The 8,417-nt window shown below is 37.6% G+C and overlaps 1 pseudogene; it reads right to left on the bottom strand.

Annotated features, from left to right (window-relative positions):
- Positions 1 to 1,412: 1,412 nt before the first annotated feature.
- On the bottom strand, positions 1,413 to 4,723 carry LOC107674418 (extracellular calcium-sensing receptor-like; annotated as a pseudogene).
- Positions 4,724 to 8,417: the final 3,694 nt, after the last annotated feature.

Raw genomic sequence — 8,417 nt, 5'->3', positions numbered from 1 at the left:
AACATAGTTAATTAGTATGTGACTATTGTATTGCCAATTTACATTTGTGTCACATCAGGAATACATTTGGGAATAAACACTTTTAGATAACTGCTTATTTGAGGTGACAGACTATTATTATTTATTATTATTATTATTATTATTTACCCATCATGTGTTTCTTTGTGTTTTGTTCTGGCCTGAGTAAAATAATGTAACATTTTGGAGCAAATATGCAAAATAGTAAACCAAAACTTGAAGCTAAAATAGCAAATATCTCCACAGCTACAGTAAATTTTCCAGGAGAACTGACATAAGCTGGGATAAATGTGAGCCAGACAGCACAGAATATGAGCATACTGAATGTGATGAACTTGGCTTCATTGAAGTTATCAGGGAGCTTACGAGAAAAAAAAGCTAAAACAAAACACAAAACTGATAGCAAGCCAGTATAACCCAGAACAGCCCAGAAACCAAGAGCTGAACCTAAGTTACATTCTAGGATGATCTTTTCTCTGAAATAGCTCAAATTCATATATGGAAAAGGTGGGGATATTGTTAACCAAAGCACACATATAATCAACTGTATTAATGTTAAGGAAACAACACTAAGTCTCTGTTGAAGAGACCCAAACCATTTCATGACATTACTTCCTGGAAGTGTAGCCCTAAAAGCCATTAATACCACTATTGTTTTCCCCAGAACACAGGAGATACAGAGGACAAAAGTGATCCCAAATGCTGTGTGACGCAACATACAGGACCACTCAGTGGGCCGACCAATGAAAGTAAGTGAACAGAGGAAACAGAGAGTCAATGAAAAGAGCAGCAGGAAGCTCAGCTCTGAGTTGTTGGCTTTTACTATGGGGGTGTCCTTATGTACAAAGAAAACTACTGCAATACCTAATGTAAAAGACACACCCAATAAAGAAAACAGTACTAGAATTATTCCCATCACATCTTCAAATGATATAAATTCCACAAGTTTTGGGACACATGTATCTCTCCATTTGTTTGACCAAAATTCTGGAGGGCACTTGAGACACATCACTGAATCTGAGGAGGAAATGTGAACATAAAATTATTTTAGATTGTACACTATAGCTTATTGCTGCTATGCATTCTTGTACCATACCTGTCTTATTACTTATTTCTCCTTCTGCACATGGAATACAGTCATAACAGCAGACAGGCCGACGTCCCCAAGTACAACATGTTTATATTTATACATTTTAGAATTAATTGGTGTTATATTATAGGAAATAAGGGGTTCTGTGTTTGTTTATTTACATAATACTGTGGGATGGGTCTTTCATTTGTGAATGAATTATTGGAAGTTAATTAATTAATTTATATATTTAGTGAAGTACATTTTTTATTTATGGTTGTTGCATGGTCCTAAGGTAAACTGCCTTGAAAGTGGCAGTGAAAGATTATTGTGATTTATTATGGGTTTTGCCCATGATATGTTTCCTTGTGTTTTGCTCTGGCTTGAGTAAGATAATGTAGCATTTTGGTGTAAATATACAGAATAGCAAGCCAAAACTAGAGGCTAAGATCGCAAATATCTCCACAGCTACAGTAAATTTTCCAGGAGAACTGACATAAGCTGGAATAAATGTGAGCCAGACAGCACAGAATATGAGCATACTGAATGTGATGAATTTGGCTTCATTGAAGTTATCAGGCAGCTTACGAGCAAAAAAGGCTAAAACAAAACACAAGATTGATAGCATGCCAGTATAACCCAGAACAGCCCAGAAACCAAGAGCTGAACCTAAGTTACATTCTAGGATGATCTTTTCTCTGTAATAGCTCAAATTCATATATGGGAAAGGAGGCGATATTGTTAACCAAAGCACACATATAATCATCTGCATTAACATTAAGGAAACAACACTGAGTCTCTGCTGAAGAGGCCCAAAAAATTTCATGACATTACTTCCTGGAAGTGTAGCCTTGAATGCCATTAGCACTACTATTGTTTTCCCCAGAACACAGGAGATACAGAGGACAAAAGTGATCCCAAATGCTGTGTGACGCAACATACAGGACCACTCAGTGGGTTGACCAATGAAAGTAAGTGAACAGAGAAAACACAATGAGAGTGAGAAGAGCAATAGGAAGCTCAGCTCTGAGTTGTTGGCTCTTACAATAGGTGTTTCTTTATGAAGATAAAACAGAAAAGATACCATTGCTGTTAATAACACCCCAATGAAGGAGAAAATACAAAGCACCATCCCCATGATTTCTGTATAGGAAAGGAATTCAACCACTTTTAATACACATCTGTCATTGCTTTCATTCGACCAGTACTCCAAATCACAAGGAAAGCAGTCACTAGAATCTGTGAAGGAATATCAATAAAACATTATTTGATTGAAAAGTGCATGATAAAGTCACTTGACCAATGGACTGTATTTCCATTTTATCATTCTTTACTGAAAGTTAACTCTAATGTGCTATTTTACCTGTGCCATTACTAATTTCTCCTTCTGCACATGGAATACAGTCATGACAGCAGACAGGTCGTCCTTTTTGCACAGCCTTCCTAGTGCCGGGGGGGCAGCTCTCACACAGGCAACTATGAGAAAATTGTCACATAAGGCCCAAAATTATTATTTCAATGCTTAAGTTATCCCTCTGACATCAAGGAAACCATGGCAATTGGTTTGAAATATTTTCAAACAAATTCATTTAAATGATTTTAATAATTTGATATTTCACCTGGCCTCAGCAATTTGTTATTATATAGTACTGAAGTACCTGTCCACTGTTCCCTGTCCATAGCATATGCTCCTGATTGATTTGAAGATGTTGCTCTGAATGCAGTGAGCTGTCATAGACACCCACATGCTTAAACTGCAGACTTCCATCCTCAGCAGGTTGCCAGTTGACAAGGTCATATCTTGCCACTGGATCACCACTTACATCAAAGAATATTTCTTCACCTGTTTTAACAGTGAATCTTACACCCCTCATGTACTTCAACACCTGGGAGAAAAGGTCAGAAACATGAATACTTTCAGCTTTTCTCTTTCCATTTTTTTCTCTTTTTTTTTTCTTTTACTTACCATTTGTGGTGTGGACTGTCCTCCTTTGCTACTGTTGTTGAAGGATTTTAAATCTTTCAAAACATTATGTAGTGTATGTGCAACAGCATATACTGCAGTGTACACTTTATTTACTATTCGTAGCTCTGATACATCAGTATATTCATTTTGCAGCTCTGTAAGTCTCTCTGAACCAGTACAGCCACCACTACCACTGTTCCTGAAAGAGCACTGAAAAGCTGTTTCCCAGAATTCTTTTAAAAGTTCATTTTTTGGTTCTTGATGAGGGTGCACATTCACTAGGAACTCTCGCAGACCCACAAGTTTGGCATTTGCTATAGCAAAACCCACAGCTCCAGAAAGAAAACTGTATTCCTTTGTTTCTGCAACAGTTCGAGAAGTGATCCAGGATTCACTGCCAACCCACTGTATCCCTGTGATGTTATGTTGTACAATTAGGTTTAGGAGGGGGAAAATATATCCTACTGCTATAAAAGGCACCACTACCCTGGCGGTCCCTTTCTTTATCACTTCCAATGTCTTCAGAAACTGCTCTTGTGGATCAGTTTTATATATGGCTTCTGAGTATTCGATACAGATCCCCTCTTGTTTTGCAGCTTCCTCAAATGCTGCGATACCGTTACAAGCTGAGCCAGTGCTCTGCTTTGGTAATAATCACTGGGTATTGTTCTGAAGAAGGATGCATAACTTTTTCTGTTACTTAGGCATGCACATGTGGCAAAATGACTGATCTACAAGTGAAAAAAAGCAGAGTATTTTAACCACACAGTTTCTCATATACTGCTTTTCCATTCTTATTCCACTATACATCACTACTATACAAATAGTGTAATTATCTCAAACATACTACCACAATCTAAATAGATAGATACATATATATATATATATATATATATATATATATAACATAACATAACATATTGCTTTCTATATATACAACAATTGTTGTATATTTAAAGCATACATTTTGTGCACGTTCCAGTGGTTTATAATACAATGATTCAGTATGTTAATAGGCAGCAAATAAGTAAGAGATCTTACAACAGATAAGCTGAATGGACCAACTACAGTAGCCAAGGCTATAGTGGGAGAAGAGTTTGACTCTCCAACAATTGCATGAACAGCTGGTGGTCTAGAGCAGGATGTATCACTCAAAGTCTCTTCATAACCGTTCATCAAAGCCATGCCTGAGAGGATAGTCAGAGCTATAGAGCTACAAGAATCGTATATCTTATAGCCCAAAGAACACCAGTCAACAACTATGTGTTGTTATTAATCTCCTGAATTGCAAAAATCAGCATTTGAGCAAATTTAAACTCACGCAAGCTCAAACTGTGAAAATAAAGCATCAGTTGTGTGCATTAAATACAATCATTTTCACAGAGTCAAGTTCAACCATGTTTTTCTTTTTTAGTATTCATAATGCTTGTTTCTCAAAGAGTTGTCACAGACCTGACGCATGTTGTTGGCTCTGGTTTGGAAGTGAAAGGATTCATCTTTAGCAGAGTACTTCTGTGGATTGTGAAAATCGCTCCAATGTTGATGTCTCTTTCAGCAGAAAGCACAGGGAGAGCAGATTGACCAAACAGTCTGCAGACTTGTTCCGAGGCTGGCACACAGATGCCATGTACAACCAGCATCAGCAGCAGTGACACAGTTCTGTTTGCCATACTGATACGTATGCAGATCAGGAACCTCTGAGGCAAAACAGGAAAAGTTCTGCCTTTTATTGTATCTTTCAGTGCCCTTGAGCACTTTAAACACATAAATTGTTATGATGCATGTAAATTTGCATCATACAGGGGGCACTGTTAATTTTATATGGTTTAAAATTACACTTATCATGATGTAAGATTTTGGTCATATCACCTCTCCTATTCCCGTTCAGTTGGTGTTCTATGAGACACAGAACCAAGCAGAATGCATTGTAAATGAACACAGAATCATTACAGTAAATTTAATAATTGATTGATTGATTGTTATTTTTGTTTACATTTAATTGATTATTTAATTACTCTGCAAATGATGAACATTGCAAGCAATCTATCATAAGATGCCAGCATATTTGCAGTAGGGGTGTAATGGTTCCAGTTTTTCACAGTTCGGTACATATGGGGTCACGGTTTCTGTTCGGGTTGGTATTGGGTGGGTGCATGGGGGGGAGGTAGGCTATTCTTAATTTGTTATTAGAAATTTCCACAAGAATATGCTACTATTTGTTAACAAATACAGTTTACCTTAACGTTAAATAAATAACTAAATAATAATAATAATAATAAATAAATATAGCTGCAAGCAGCGATGGCGAAGCCAAGCCATCAGCGCAACCGCCACCCCGGTGGCATCCAGAAAACAGTGCACAGCGGGCACGTGCATTTACAGTAACCCTTTGGCAGTCTGGTTTTAAGGGTTACAGCAATGAAAGGGTTACTCAATAACATCAAGAGTGTGAAACATGTGTTAATTAAGCAAGATGGTTGGGTTTTTGCGTTAGCAATGTTATGTGTTTATGTTCAAGTTAGTTCGGGTGGGTTTGGTTCATTTACTGCCCTGTTGTGAAAAAAGTGTGGCTGTCACCGTCATGGAGAGAGATGTGTAGGAGAGGGACTTGGCGATATGGCCTTGCCTGTGCAAATTCTTATTCTGTGTTCAGAATAAAAGGAGAAAGAAGACAGTACCGCCTCCTGCTGGTTTGTTTTGTCTATGCTTCTGCTCAAAGAGACACTCAGGGTCGTGCGGTGTATGGGTCGCGAGTGCTCGCACTTTCCACTAACCAAATTAAAAGTCTCGACATGTAGATGTTAGAACCCTGTTAGCAAGCCTAGCTTAGTTCCGGTTAGCCCCACGTTCTACAGAACAACCGCACGTTGTTACAATATGAACAATCATTATATAGCATTTATTAATGTTAGTTAATATTAAGTTCAGAACTTACTAATACATTATTAAAATGTAAAGTTGTATCTGTTAACATTAGTTAATGTACTGTGAATTAACATGAACATTATTAACTGACATTAAAAAAGATTAATAAATGCTGTAAAAATATATTGTTCACTGTTAGTTCATGTTAGTTAAATCATTAACTAATGTTAACAAATGAGACCTTATTGTAAAGTGTTACCGATATTTCTTAAGCTGTAATGCAGGCAAAATCACAAAGATATAAATAAACAGACCTTTAAACCATCAGAAGTTTAAAACAGTCTCTTTCTCTCTCTCTCTCCCCGGAGTGCATGCTGGGAGTGTTCACGAGGAGAGGACGAATGAAAGTGGCTTTGTTTTACTGTTATTATTTTTTTCTTTCTTCTAACTTTTGGGTTGTTTAAAGGTGAGAACTTAGGAAGTAAAGTGTGTTTGGAGTGTTGTAGGGAGGTGTGTTGACGGAGTTGAGATGTTGTCTCTGCCGGAGGGTGGAGAACAGCTATTATCACTCCGTCACGGCGTCAGGTGTGAGGTTGAATCAAAAGTGGGGGTGGAGGAAGTTTTATTATCAATTGGAGAACAAGTTGGATATGAGAACATCTCTTCGGCGTCAAGAATGAATAAAGTTGTGGTGGTTTTCTTAAAGGAGGAGATTTTGGTGAACCGTCTAGTAAGCAGCGGGATCTCAGTAAGTGGACTTTTTGTTGCTATTTCACCGCTAGTTAATCCAACCCGTAAGGTAATAATCTCAAACGTGCCCTCGTTCATCCCTGATGATGAAATTGAGCATGCACTTTTATGTTACGGAAAGTTTGCTAGTCCGTTAAGAATGATTCCACTCGGATGCAAAAATACGGCTCTAAAACATGTAATGTCGTTTAGGAGACAGGCGGCAATGATTCTGAAACAACCTGATTTGGATATGTCTTTAAGAATCTTGTATGAGGGGAAGACATATATGGTTTATGCTAGTACAGGTAGTGTAAAGTGCTTTGAATGTGGAGATGTGGGACATAAAAGGTCTAGATATCCACATAAGGCTGGCAGTAGTGGTGTTAATAGTACACCGAATTCTACTGTTGACTCAATGGCCAATGAATCTAACAGAGGGCAAACGACTCCCAATGTGAATACTATTGCTGATTCAGAGGCCAGAAGTGAATCTAATGGGGGGAAACGACTCCTAATGTGAATTATATTGTTGACTCAGTGGCAAATGAATCTAATGGAGGGCAAACGACTTCTAATGTGAATTCTACTGTTGACTTAGTGGCTAATGAATTTAATGGAGGGCAAACGACTTATAATGTGAATAATATTGCTGATTCAGAGTCCAGAAGTGAATTTAATGGAGAGTAAATGACTCCTAATAAAAAAAGGAAAGTGATGGAAATGATACTGCATCGTGCAGTAGGGTAGGACAAATAGGGGAAAGTCTTGTATCAGAAAAAAGGATAGTGAGAATGTTCAGATGAATGAAGTAGTCAATGTGGAGATGAATACGATGTTGAGTTGTACTGAGATGGTTGGAGAGGAATAAATAAGGGATGATGATATGCTTACGGATATCTCTGAGATTGGGTCTCAAAATATGAAGGAGATGTATTCTTTGGATGAGATTAATGATTTTCTGGATACAAGCTTCGGTAAAGCGGTGGAGGTGAAAGATTTTTTCCCAGATGTGGAAAATGTTATTGTTTCAGTGAAAGTACTGCAGCGTACAGTGAGTTATGATGTATTGAGCAAACAGAAGAGGTTTAGGGTGTATTCACACCAGGAAAGACCGCTAGTTCACTTGCTTTTTTCCAGACCAAATACAATGTTGATTTTTTAGTTTGGTGCGGTTCGCTTTCACACTGCCCTTTTTGCGTGTGAACCAGAAATTCTAAACAAAACCACACGTGTGCTAAGGTCATCCATTCATTGGACAGAAATTCTCAAGCAGGGAAAAACAGGCTAATCATGGAGATCTTTCATAGTGCAATTTTTATTCTTTTACTGATTTGGTGTTATCAGAAACTAACGCAATATGAAGAAACTTATGAGCATCATATGAGAATGTCAGACGATGTTGAAATTACGACTTGCCGAAAATAAAATCTATAGATATCAAATACTTAAAGCACATCACAATGTTAGTTTAAACATTTAACCTATATAAATGTGCGCTGTTAGGCGCATATCCAATTGTTTGTGCGGAGAGTGGAAGCTGAAGTGCGCTTCAGGACATCAGTGGAAACAAATTAAATACGCCGTAATTTTTGCTCATAAAGGTAAGAATAAAACATCGTTCGGAACTGTAAAGGGTCTATTTTTATTTGTGTGCACTCAAGAAAACTTTGTGCTTTTGTAAAATAATAAAACAAAAAACAAACAGGATGCACTTGCCATCTCGGGTCTTGAACAGGAGCGCTTCACAAAAATGAACCGAAACTCAGC

Source organism: Sinocyclocheilus anshuiensis, unplaced genomic scaffold, assembly GCF_001515605.1.
Source record: "Sinocyclocheilus anshuiensis isolate Anshui unplaced genomic scaffold, SAMN03320099.WGS_v1.1 scaffold1173, whole genome shotgun sequence".
In the NCBI taxonomy this organism is placed as follows: domain Eukaryota; kingdom Metazoa; phylum Chordata; class Actinopteri; order Cypriniformes; family Cyprinidae; genus Sinocyclocheilus; species Sinocyclocheilus anshuiensis.
The sequence above is the reverse complement of the archived record's forward strand: the minus strand, read 5'-3'. Positions and strand labels throughout refer to the sequence as shown.